Below are 13,375 nucleotides of genomic sequence, written 5' to 3'. Positions count from 1 at the left end.
TTCTTGGAAAGCTGGGAATGGAGCCACCATTTGACCCAGCTATTCCCCTTCTTGGTCTATTCCCTAAAGACCTAAAAAGAGCATGCTACAGGGACACTGCTACATCGATGTTCATAGCAGCACAGTTCACAATAGCAAGACTGTGGAACCAACCTAGATGCCCTTCAATAGACGAATGGATAAAAAAAATGTGGCATTTATACACAATGGAGTATTACTCTGCATTAAAAAAATGACAAAATCATAGAATTTACAGGGAAATGGATGGCATTAGAGCAGATTATGCTAAGTGAAGCTAGCCAATCCCTAAAAAACAAATGCCAAATGTCTTCTTTGATATAAGGAGAGTAACTAAGATCAGAGTAGGGATGAAGAGCAGGAGAAGAAGATTAACATTTAACAGGGATGAGAGGTGGGAGGGAAAGGGAGAGAGAAGGGAAATTGCATGGTAATGGAAGGAGACCCTCAGGGTTATACAGTGGAGGGGGTAGAGAGAGAGGAGGGGAGGGGAGGGGAGAGGTGGGGAGGGGGGAGGGGGGAGGATGGGAAAGGCAGGGGGATAATGGGAAAGGCAGTGGGAGCACAACAGACACTAGTATGGCAATATGTAAATCAATGGATGTGTAACTGATGTGATTCTGCAATCTGTGTATGGGGTGAAGGTGGGAGTTCATAACCCACTTGAATCAAAGTGTGGAATATGATATGTCAAGAAATTTGTAATGTTTTGAACAACCAACAATAAAAAATCAAAAAAAAAAAAAAAAGAAGTGTTGGATTAGAGGAAGGAATAGAGTTCCAAACCAAAGGAATGAGTAATCTATTCAATGAAATATCAGAAAATTTTCCAAACATGAAGGATGAATTGTAAAACCAAATTCAAGAGGCTCACAGGACGCCAAGTGTACAAAATTAAAACAGATCCATGCCAACACACATTATAATGAAAATACCTAACATTTAGAATAAGGAGAGAATATTAAAAGCAACAAGAAAAAGGAATCAGATTACATATAGGGGGAAACCAATTAGATTATGTGCAGATTTTTCAACCCAGACCCTAAGAGCTAGAAGATTCTGAAACAACATATATCAATCTCTAAAAGAAAATGGATGCCAACCAAGAAACTTATATCCAGCAAAATTAAGCTTTAGATTTGATGATGAAATAAAAACCTTCCTTGATAAACAAAAGTTAAAAGAATTTGCAACTCGAAAGCCTACATTACAGAACATCCTCGGCAAAATACTCCATGAAGAGGAAATGAAAAACGACAATAAAAATCAGCAAAGGAAGGTATTGCACTAAAGGAAAAACTAATCAAAGGAGAAACCAAGTCAAATTAAATATCAAAAAGTGCTGGGAATACAAGTCATGTCTCAATAATAACCCTGAATGTTAAGGCCTAAACTCACTAATCAAAAGACATAGACTGGAAGATTGTTTTTTTTTTTTTTTTTTAAAAAAAGACCCAACAATATGCTGCCTCCAAGAGACTCATCTCATAGGAAAAGACATCCACAGACTAAAGGTGAAAGGTTGGGAAAGATCATACCACTCACATGGATTGCAGAAGCAAGCAGGGATTTCTATTTTCATATCAAATAAACTAGATTTTAAGCCAAATTTAATCAAAAGGGATAAAGAAGGATATTTCATACTGCTTAAGGGAACCATACATCAACAAGACATAACAATAATAAATTTATATGCCCCAAACAATGGAGTGTCTATGTTTATCAAACAAACTCTTCTCAAGTTCAAAAGTCAAATAGACCACAACACAATAATTCTGGGTGATTTTAACACACCTCTTCAACACTGAATAGATCGTCCAAATAAAAGCGGAACAAAGAAACCATAGAACTCAATAATACAGTCAATTTCTTAGATTTAACTGACATATATAGAATATTTCATCCTTCAAAGAAGGAATACACTTTCTTCTCAGCAGCACATGGATCCTTCTCTAAAATAGACCATATATTATGCCACAAAACAACTCTTAGCAAATATAAAAAAATAGAGATAATACCCGGCATTCTATCAGATCATATAGGAATGAAATTAGAAATCAATGATAAAATAAAAAATAAAAGCTACTCCAAAACCTGGAGACTAAATAATATGCTAGTGAATGAACAATGGGTTGCAGAAGACATCAAGGAGATTTAAAAATTCTTAGAGGTGAATGAGAACACAGATACAACATATCAAAATCTCTGGGACACTATGAAGGAAGTATTAAGAGGAAAGTTCATTGCATGGAGTTCATTCCTTAAAAGAACAAAAAGTCAACAAATAAATGACTTAACATTAAATCTCAAAAGAAACATATCACGTCAGGTTAGGTCCCTACTTCCTTAATAAGACTCCTATAGTGCAAAAATTAAAATCAAGAACTAATAAATGTGATGGATTCAAACTAAAAATGCTTCTTCTCTGCAAAAGAAACAATCATTGAGGTGAATAGAGAGCTTACACCTTGGGAGCAAATTTTTACCACTTGCACATCAGATAGAGACTAATCTCTAGGGTATATAAAGAACTCAAAAAGCAAAGCACCAAAAAAACAAATAACCCAATCAATAAATGGGCCAAGGAACTGAACAGATACTTCTCAGAAGGTGATATACAATCAATCAACAAATATATGAAAAAATGTTCAACATCTCTAGAAATTAGAGAAAGGCAAATCAAAACCTCTCTAAGATTTCCTCTCATGCCAGTCAGAATGGCAGCTATTATGAATACAAACAGCAATAAGTCTTGGCAAGGATGAGGGGAAAAAGCACATTCATACATTGCTGGCGGGAGTGCAAAATGGTGCAGCCAATATGGAAAGCAGTATGGAGATTCCTTGGAAAACTGGGAATGGAACCACCTTTTGACCCAAGTATCACATTCCTCTGTATACAGAGAACTTAAAAACACCATACTGGGACACAGCCACATCAATGTTTATAGCAGCACAATTCACAATAGCTAAACTGTGGAACCAACATCTAGATGCCCTTCAGTAGATGAATGGATAAAAAAATATTACTCAGCAACAAAAGAGAATAAAATCATGGCATTTACATGTAAATGCATGGAGTTGGAGAACATAATGCTAAGTGAAGTTAGCCAATCCCAAATAACCAAATTCTGAATGTTTTGTCTGATGGAAGGAGGCTGATTCATAGTGGGGTTGGGAGGGGGAGCATGGGAAGATTAGATGAACTCTAGAGAGGGCAGGGAGAGGGACTGGAAAGGAGGAGGAAAAGGGGTAAAAAAGATGGTGGAATGAGATGAACATCATTACCCTAAGTAGATGTATGAAGACACAAATGGTGTGAATATACTTTGTATACAACCAGAGATATGAAAAATTGTGCTCCATATGTGTAAAATGAATTATTAAAAACAGTTAAAAATACTTTGAGATGTGATAACCACAAAATGTCACTCTTGGAAATCAGTGAATATGTTGAGTGAGATTTAACATAGCACATACTGTGGCTGGCTGTGTTTTAAAACAGACTAAAAATTAGGGTCTTTTTTCTATAAATTATAGGGAAAATATGTACTTCTTTACTCACCTTCTGTATCATGAATTCCTGTGGTGATGGGAATGTTATAAATCTTCAGTGTCCAAAATGGTGCTGCTAAAAAGGGCCACTGAGCACCTGAAGTACAGCTAGTGAAAACTGAGGAGCTTAAACATTGAATTGTATTTAAATTTTAATTAATTACATTGACACATAGGGTCAAAGGTACCCTTCCGGATGTCTTAGATTACCATTAACTCCGGAAAAAAAGTTCAAAAGATATTCAGTTAACATAGTCTATGAAATTATAATGATATTAATACATACCAATATTATGCCATTATAAAAGCAGACAATTTAGTGGAAATTAAATGGATTAAAATAAGCAATTTATTGTTCATGAATTATGGAATGGTTCACACTCTCTCTTCAATTGCTTATAGCGAAATTATTTAATGCCCCTTTTCAGCATTCACTTTTAAGTTATAGGATTTTACACTTCTGTTTCAATATAATACCAGAGAGGAAATATGACCCAGTAGTTCCAAACACAACTTCTGAGATTTTACCTGCTGTAGGACCTTCTTGTCTGCTCATGCCTCCTTGTTCTTTGTGTAGCCTGGGGAAGGAATTAATGGCTGCCCCTCACTGGAGTCCTTGATGAATTACCATCAACATTATCATTTCCTGGAACTTTATTAAGTTCTCAGTATGTTTCCAGGACTATACTGAGTGATCTGTATACATCACTTTATTCCATCCTCTCACAACTCACGTTTTGCCAATTTTGCTGTCTCTGTTTTTCAATGCCTCGGAAATTTTTAAAATTTCCCAGTCTAAGAAAATGATGCAAAAGCAAGCTGACTACTTGTATACTGGTGACTTACTGCACCCCTCCAGGATCTTTCCAACTTGTAAACATATTTTAAGTCACTGAAATAGAGACTATTTTATGAGCTATGACCAATCAAACTAAATAAACATCTAGTTTTATATTGCTACTGGGTTCTTGAAACAACAAATAAATGAGAAAAAATCAACAAAGATTTTTCATCTCTTTATTTTAAAATATTCCAGTATCAAAATGACATTATAAATAACAATGCTTTTCTTAAAATATCCAAAAAAAAAAAGAGAAAAAAGAAAAGAAAATCAGGCAATTCTTTGTGTTTTATGGAAATTTGGGATAGTAACCTGGAAAGTAGTTAAGACTGAAAATAAGTAAAATAAGTCGTATAATCACACTATCATATAAATCTCACCAATATTTGACCTTATGCTTGATGACTTTCACTTTATAGCAATTTATTCTGAAAAACTAAAATGTAAAATAAGTTTGAAAAACAATGAAAAATTGTTATATTCCAAACATATAAATAATTCCTAAATCAATAACAAAAAGGCATGCAGCCCCATGGAAAATAGGTGAAGGTTATGTAAATAGACAGTTCACAGAAGAGATATAAATGCTTGATATTCATAAGATGAATTCTTTAATCCCATTAATAATAAAAATTCAGAAAGGATAACAATAGATAGTGTTGATGACAGTGGGTGGATTGAATACTAATACCCTAGTGGGAACGTAATATGAAAAGCAGTTTACTGATATTTATTAAATTTTCAAAGCTTCATTCTTTCCTTCCTCCCTTTTACAAATCCATCTTTGTAACATATGCACAAAATCACATCCAAGAATATCATTGCTTGTAATGACCCAGATTACAATCATCCCTACATGCCCATTGATGGGAATTGCTTTGCTACTTAGGCATATCAAACAATAGTTACAAAGAGAGATATAGATCCATGTATGCAAGGATGGGTTGGATTTAAGGTATATTTGAAGTAAAAAGAAACAAATTACCAAACAATTTGTATAAAATACTGATACTAGGTAAAAATAAATCCACAAAGCAAAATTTGTATATGTGAGGGAGGATATATATAAAATCCATAAAAGTTCTTACACTAGGAGAATGAGTTTGGAAAGAAGTTGATAAGGACTCTTGGTTTTCTTTGATATTTATTTTTTAGTTACAGATGGACGCAGTACCTTTATTTATTTTTTTATGTGGTGCTGAGGATCAAACTCAGGGCTTTGCACTTGCTAGGCTAGCACTCTACCACAGAAGCAAGGACCTCAGCCCTAGGACTCTTGTTTTATCTGCTTAATTTGCATTTACATACAAGAAATTACTTGGGTAGTTTTGCTTTATAAAAATGAAAGAGCTCATGAAAGCATTGCCAACAAATACAGCCTTATAATCAGCCAAAAATAAACCCAGAAAGATGTTCGTTCCCTGAAAAAAAAAAAATCAAAATAGCTACATGTGTAAAAAGCTATGCAAGTATCAGAAGATACAAAGCACCACGATGACCAGAAATATTTATTCTCACCACCACTTGGTTTGGACCAACCTTATCCAATTATGCTAGGCTCTTTGTTAGTTCTAATGTAAATAGCATCTCCCTCAAGCTTCACAAAACCCCATACAGTATTTGCTGCAAGGCCCATTTTACACATGAGAAAACAGGAACAGAGGCTTTCTGAGCTTTGGAGAGCTGAGTGCAGACCCACAGTCTAAATTCACAGCCCACATTCTTTCTACCACTTCTCACCACATTACTGTCTTCAGTTCCCTACTGAAAAACAAGTGTGACTTACCAGAGGAAGTCACAAGACTTTTCTCCAAAGTGCCTGCTGACAGTTCTAAGCAGTTGCTGTAAGTTCTGTTAATTTCATGAGAAGCAACTGGAAACCTGGGTAAATACCCCCACCTTCACCTCTGACCTTACTCACAGAAAGTGCCTGAAGTAAATAATAAATTTTACAAAACAGAATAAAATAAATATTTTTAGTGTTCCCTGACTTCAAGAAATGGGTACAGTGCAAAACTCAACACTAAGAGCTTTCCACCTTGTAAATACTGTTTAAAAGATGACTCATCTAATTAAAGGTGAGGTGTGTCTTAAAAACCACCATCTGAGTCTGTCTTGTACGGCTATACAAGATACCTGAGACTGGGTAATTTATAGAGAACATAAATTTAATTGTCACAGATCCAGAAGTCCAAGATCAAGGTGCTGTCAGTTTCAGTAGTCTGGGGGAGGGGTGCATTGTCCAGAAGGGAAGAACACTGAGTCCTCACATGTTGTAGGGCAGAAGGGCAAACTAACTGAATACTACATGAAGCACATTAATTCCATACATGAGAGAGAAGCCTTCATGGCCTAACCACCTGTTAAAGAATGCACTACTTAATACTGTCACCATGACACCACCTAAATTTTGTAAGGGACATGTCCAAACTTTAACAGCTGCTCCACCAAGAACTCTCTGAGGCCTTCTTCCTATAATCACTTCCTGGAGGAAACCAGAGTTCCCCCTGGTTTCTAATGCTTGCTATTTGTGGTGATTGTCCTGTGAACGTGGCTGCCAACTCTAAGTCTCATCTCTGCATACACATGCAGCTCCTAACATCACAACATGAAATTTCTAGCTCCTCCCATTAGATCTGGACTGGTCCTATAATTTGTCCTGAGCAAAAGAATGTAGGAGAAGTGACACTTTTTTAGGCTTAGTCTTCAAAAGTCCTCAAACAGTGTGAAGAAGTCTAAGCTGACCCAAGAAAGACCATGTGATAGGGTCCTAGAGGAATGGAAGGGCATCTTTGTTCCTTTAGAACTGAGGCCCCAGCTGTCAGCCAGCACCAAGGACCAGCATATGTGTGAAAGCTTCTTGGACTTTCCAGTCCAGCTGCTGCAGCACCCACATGAGTGAGCCTGGCCCCCGAGGAGCCAGGATGGACCCATACTCCATCCTGCCAACCCCCCATCCACATCCCTGTGACACTAGCTGTGTCTTAAGGGCAATTTCTTTGGGATTTGAAAAGTTAAGTCCATCTCAGTTGATATATTTACAGAAGATCTTCTTGTTTTGAAATAACTTTAAGTACCTGGAACATCTGGGCAGTGATGTTTCTTTTTGTCCCCATGAAGATCATTGTCAAGGCAGGGGTCATGCTCATGGGAGAAACAAAGTATGTTTTTCAAGTTGTTTTCACCCAGATTTTTCAAAAGATTCAAAGCAAAGTTGCCATCATGGACACAGAGTGTCCATGATGGTAGGACAAATTTGAAATTTTGGATTTAAAAATAATATTGCATAAATAAAGGCTTTCAAGTGTTATATTTTTCTCTGTTAATAGTCGTAATTGATGCTTTTGCTCATTGAGTGTAAATATACACATGAATTATTAAATGTTTCTTTGTGGAGCTCTCAACCTTATATTGCATGCTTTTAGTATTGAAGTGAAAAAGAATGAATAATAATGTTTCTAATATGATCCAATTTTGTAAAAAGAAAAAAATACCCATCTGAATACCTGTTTTATAAGCACAGAGAAAGTATGGAAGAATACACACATGACTAGTAACTTTACTTCTTGGAGGTGGAATTAGAAAAGAAGTTGTCTTTGGATTGGTTAGTTTGTTGCATGGGATTGTATGTATTTATAATTTGGAAACAGTTCAATATGAAAAACTAAACCACAAAGTTACACAAAGTAGTTGAATGTTTTTTATAGTATTGGAGAGAGGACCCCTTGGCTGCTGAGTGTCTCACTGATGAAGGAACTCTGGTACTTAAGAGGGCAGGGGAAGTCACTGGGCTGGAAACACAAAGGTTAGACAGTTTGAAATCATGCTTTTGTCATCAGCATAATTAGATCCCAGAGGCAGAAATGCCAATGTCTGCCCCTTAATTTTCCCAGCTACTTTCTGTAACCTCTGTTTTCAAAAACTGAGCTATAAGAAAGGTAGGAGGAAAAAGAAGAAGGAGGAGGAGGAGGAGGAGGAGGAGGAGAAGGAGGAAGAGGAGGAGAAAAGGAGGAGGAAGAGGAGAAGGAGGAGGAGGAGAAAAGGAGGAGGAAGAGGAGAAGGAGGAGGAGGAGAAAAGGAGGAGGAAGAGGAGAAGGAGGAGGAGGAGGAGGAAAAGAAGGAGGCAGAGGAGGAGAAGGAGGAGGAGAAGGAGGAGGAGGAGGAGGAGAAGGAGGAGGAGGAGGAGGAGGAGAAGGAGGAGGAGGAAAAAGAGGAGGAGGAGGAAAAGGAGGAAGAGGAGGAGGAAAAGGAGGAGGAGGAGAAAAGGAGGAGGAGGAGGAAAAAGAGGAGGAGGAGGAAAAGGAGGAAGAGGAGGAGGAAAAGGAGGAGGAGGAGAAGAGGAGGAGGAAGAGGAGAAGGAGGAGGCGGAGGAGAAGGAGGAAAAGGAGGAGGAGGAGGAAAAGAAGGAGGAAGAGGAGGAGAAGGAGGAGGAGAAGGAGGAGAAAGAGGAGGAGGAGGAGGAGGAGGAGGAGGAGGAGAAGGAGGAGGAGGAGAAGGAGGAGGAGGAGAAGGAGGAGGAGGAGGAGGCCAAGGTCCAGCCTGGCGGGGAGGAGTGAGGGTCCAGGGTAGTCCTGAAGGAGGAGTGGCGTCGGTGAAAGAAGAAGAGTCGGGGCGACAGGTTGCAAGTTATGAGCAACCTCCAGAAGACATCTCATGCTGCCTCTGGAGAGATCTTTAGTTTTATACTTTTTTTTATAGGTGTTTTTTTCAGGTAGTTAATGGATAGCTTCAAAGCCTGAAACTTTTTTGATTTACATAATTTTCAAGAGTTACAATCTTTTCTGACATACGTTGATTACCTAAGATATTGAGTACATTGTTCAAAATATTTTTCTGTAACCTTAGACATCATGATTAAGCTTTTACGTTTTCACCTCAATCACTAGGTGCTAGGCAAAGCAACTAGACTACATGACTCCTGACCTATTATTCACTTCTAACTTTAAAGCATACCTATAATTATTTCATTAACCTTTAACTTTAAAGCATACTTATGATTATTGGTAAGCTTTCTTACTTCTAAACTAAAATCCCAGTAAAACACACTTAAAGTAGTGAAAGTCTATTATTTAAAAGCCTACTACTCTGAAGTGCCTCTAAAATATATCTATGTTAATTTTACATTAATCTATTTTAATTCCAAGGTAATTTTCTTTTTTCATATGACCTATTCAACTGTTTTCTTAAAGAACTTCTTTGATCCTTGGTCAAAGCACACCAATTCTTATGTCTTTGTAATCTTTAACTAAAGGGCAGGATTTACACCTCAGCTCATTTGTCATTTATATTAACTGTGTGTTTTCCATTTTCATCATAAGTTTCTGCATAAAGCAAAGGAGGGTCTATTGGATGGGGAATGTATTTTTATTAGACTCTTGTCCTCAAGGGGATACCATAAGCTACATATGGTGGTTCTTGTACTGTTGGCACAGCAATTGTTTTTCTGTAGTTAGACTATTGTACAGGTTGTGGCTTTAGAATGGGGTTGGCGGGGCTAGTGTAAATTGTTAACCATGGGAGAAATATTTCTCGTTGCTTAGCCTTGAGGAATAACACCATTGTTTGTATCCTGATAGACGTTGAAACGCACTTCACGGCATGTCTCCATTGTATCCTTAGTCTCTCAGGCAATAAGTACTTTTAGCATTGCTTGAGTTACGCCCTGTTATCCAGGTCATGAGTATCATAAACAAAACACTTAACATTCCTAATGGTTCCAGTTTCCAGATGGTGTGGCCTTGCCGCAGCATCCCCAGCACTGTGACCCTGTCAGACAACGGGGTGGAGGAACGCCTTCACGAGGAGGAGGGGGAGGAAGAGGAGGAGGAGGAGGGGGAGGAGGGGGAGGAGGAATGTGAATTCCGGCTGTGAATCCGGCCTCCTCCTCTCACAAGGCGCTGAGGGAGCCTCTTTGGGACCCATAACTCTAACTCCTTATCTCCGGGGCCTCAGTCCCCTCAGGCATTTTCACCGCTCTTCTTCCCCGAGAACACCTCCTCCTGGGGCGCGAGGTGCGCTAGTACCGGGTCAGGTGCTCCTGATCATCACCCACAGTCCAGGCCACTTCTACTACCGGTGGCGACAGCCGTGGTGGCGGCGGGGCGCACACAGTCAGCACCCTCTTCCTGCTCTGAGCCCAGCTGGGACACTTATTCCACCTCCACACCCTCACCCCAGCTGAGCGCCCATTTTCTCAGCCAGGATGCGGCCATGCCCTTTCCCTCTGAGCACCAGCTGGTGACACAGTGCAGAAGCGGAGCCCCGGGGAGCCTGCAAAGGCGCGCTGGGTGTTCCTGTGCGCCGCAGCGCTTTCCCCAGTGCTGTCCCCGGAACCCGAAGCGCACGTGTGGGAGCAGCTCCCTAAGCCACACGCACACCCCAAGTTCTTGGCGCCGCTGCCTGGCCGGACTGGGGGTGCGCTGTGGGGATGGAGACGTGGAGCAGCGCGGGGCGTAACACCGAGAGGGGCGGGTCCTACCCGCAGTGCTTTTCCAGGGCGCAGCTTCCCAAGCGCTGGAAGGAAGAGGCAGAAGTCACTACTCTCCGGAGTTTATATGGCAAACGAGGGTGAAAACGCTGCCTGCTGTCTGGGGGCAATCGTGCTGGAAGTGGGGAGAGGTTACCCAGAAGTATAAAAGTGGAAAATTCATTGCACTGTGTCCTTCTTTATCTACTTTGACAGTTTTTGAGTTAAGGTACGTTTATATAAGTATAGCCACCCCTGCCCCCTCTTGGTTTCCGTGTACTTGGAACGTTTTTTCCACTCCCTACACTTTTAGTCTACACATGCCCCTACAGGTGATGTGAGTTCCTTGTAGGCATCATATATTTGAGTCTTGGTTTTGTTTTGATTCATTCATTGACTCTACCATCTTTTAACTGGAAATTTCAGTCTGCCTGTTTATATTTAAGGCAATCAGTGTAATAAGTAAGGACTTGCTAGTGGCATTTTGATGCTTGTATTCTAGTTTTCTTGATTGTTTCCTCCTTTCTTACTGTCTTCTTTTGTAGTTAAGGGATTTTTTAGTTGTATGTTTTGATTCCTTGCTCTTTATTTTTAGTGTATCCATTATAAGTTTTTGCTTTGTGATTACCACAGGGCTTGCAAACTACATCTTATAAATACAAGTTATTCTAAACAGATATTTTTGACTACAAACAAAAGAAAAAAAATCAACAACTTAGGTTCACCCATACACCCACACTTTGAATTTTTATGCCACAATTCCCATCTTTTTATATCACCTAGCCTTTAAAAATTTCTCATAGTTACAATCTTTTTAAATAGTTCTTTTAGCCTTCATGTTAAGGCTATAAGTGGATTACATTCTATGGTTATCACATTGGAGTATTCTGAATTTATTTGTGTACTTATCTTTACTAGTGTATTTTATACCTTCTGCTCTTTGCTTTTTATATGTTAAAGAACTATTCTAGCATCTTTTGCAGGCCAGATCTTGTGATAAATTCCCCACTTAATTTCTGAAAGACAGCCTTCTTGGTTGGCAGTTTTTGATCTTCAGCACTCTGAATATATCATCCACTGTCTTCTCAGTCTCCACTGGGAGGTATGGTGTAAAGTGCACTGGGCAAACTGTATGTATTATTTGCATTTTTTCCCCCTACTGTTGCCTTGAGAACCTCTTTTTTTCTCTTACTTTTAATATTTCAATAGTAATTTTTAAGGTAGTGCTATTTGTGTTGAAGCTGTTTGGTGTACTTTAATCTTCCTGCATGTTGTAGTTTGGATCTGGAATGTCCCCAAAGGCCATGTGTTAAAGGTTGATTCTAGACTGGCACTGTTGGGAGGTGATGGAAACTTAAGGTGGGGCCTAGTGAAGAGTCTTCAAGTCACTGAGGATGTGCCTTTGAAGGTACAGAGGGACCCGGAACATTTCTTCTTCCTCTTTCACTTCCCAGCCATGAAGGGAGCAGTTTTTTTTTTTTTTCCTGACACATTTTCTGCCATGTTGTGCCACTACAGGTCCAAAACTACCAGCCAAAATAAACCCCTTTTCTTTGTAAGTTAATTATCTTGTTAAAGTGATGCAAAGATGACTAGCACACGGTACCTAGATACTTGATCTCTCTTGAGGTTTAAACTTTTTTGTGCTATTGTTTCATAAAATAAACATTTCACCCTTTTGTTGTTTTCAAGTCCCTTTTGACCTCCAAAAGACCTCTAGACTCTTTCAACGTTGTCCCAAATATCCTATATTGTTAAAGTAAGTTCATTCACTCTAAATTTTCAGCTCCAGAATTCCTGTTTCATTTTAAATTATTTTAATCTCTTTGATAAATTTCTTTGATAAATTTTTGAATTGCTTTTCTGTGTCCTGGAGTTTGCTGAGTTTCCTCTAGTCATTTTGAATTCTTGGTCTGCAAGGTCTTCTGTCTTCATCTGGTGAGAATATTTGTATGCCCCTTTATGGCTTTGCGTTGTTGAAGAAGTTGGGGTTTTTTGTTTGTTTGTTTCAATCTTCACCGTCCAGCCTGGTTTGTGTCTGTGTTTTTAAAGTTAAGTCTGTCTAGTGGTTTTGTGCAGAATGTAGGATTCCCTTAACTCAGAGTTAATGCCTCTTTTATGACACGAGATGGCGCCCCAAGACCAGGTTGCTGCAGGGCTTGCAACTATTTTTAACTTTGGATGCTCCAATTAAATGGGCCTGAAGAGGACCTTAAGGACTCACCCAGGTCGTGGGAAGGCCGGCAGTGGGGCAGTGGAGTGCCTCTTGCAGTGTGGCTGGTTATTACGAAGCCTCTCAAATTTTATGTTTCTCTAGGGGACCTAGGGGACCAGCAGCCCCACTTCCACATTTTGTCGTTGGCTGGCCTGGCAGTCCTACCAGCACTAGCCACGCTTCGGATGAACTAAGGCGAGGACCCTCAATGATCTCACTTTTCCCAGTCTAGAAACTGCGACCGGGTGCCCCGGGGCTGGGGGACTTCCTGCCTCTGGGTC

The sequence above is a fragment of the Marmota monax genome, unplaced genomic scaffold (assembly GCF_021218885.2).
Source record: "Marmota monax isolate L192 unplaced genomic scaffold, Marmota_monax_Labrador192_F-V1.1 WCK01_AAM20220418_F8-fsc00201, whole genome shotgun sequence".
In the NCBI taxonomy this organism is placed as follows: Eukaryota; Metazoa; Chordata; class Mammalia; order Rodentia; family Sciuridae; genus Marmota; species Marmota monax.
The sequence above is the reverse complement of the archived record's forward strand: the minus strand, read 5'-3'. Positions refer to the sequence as shown.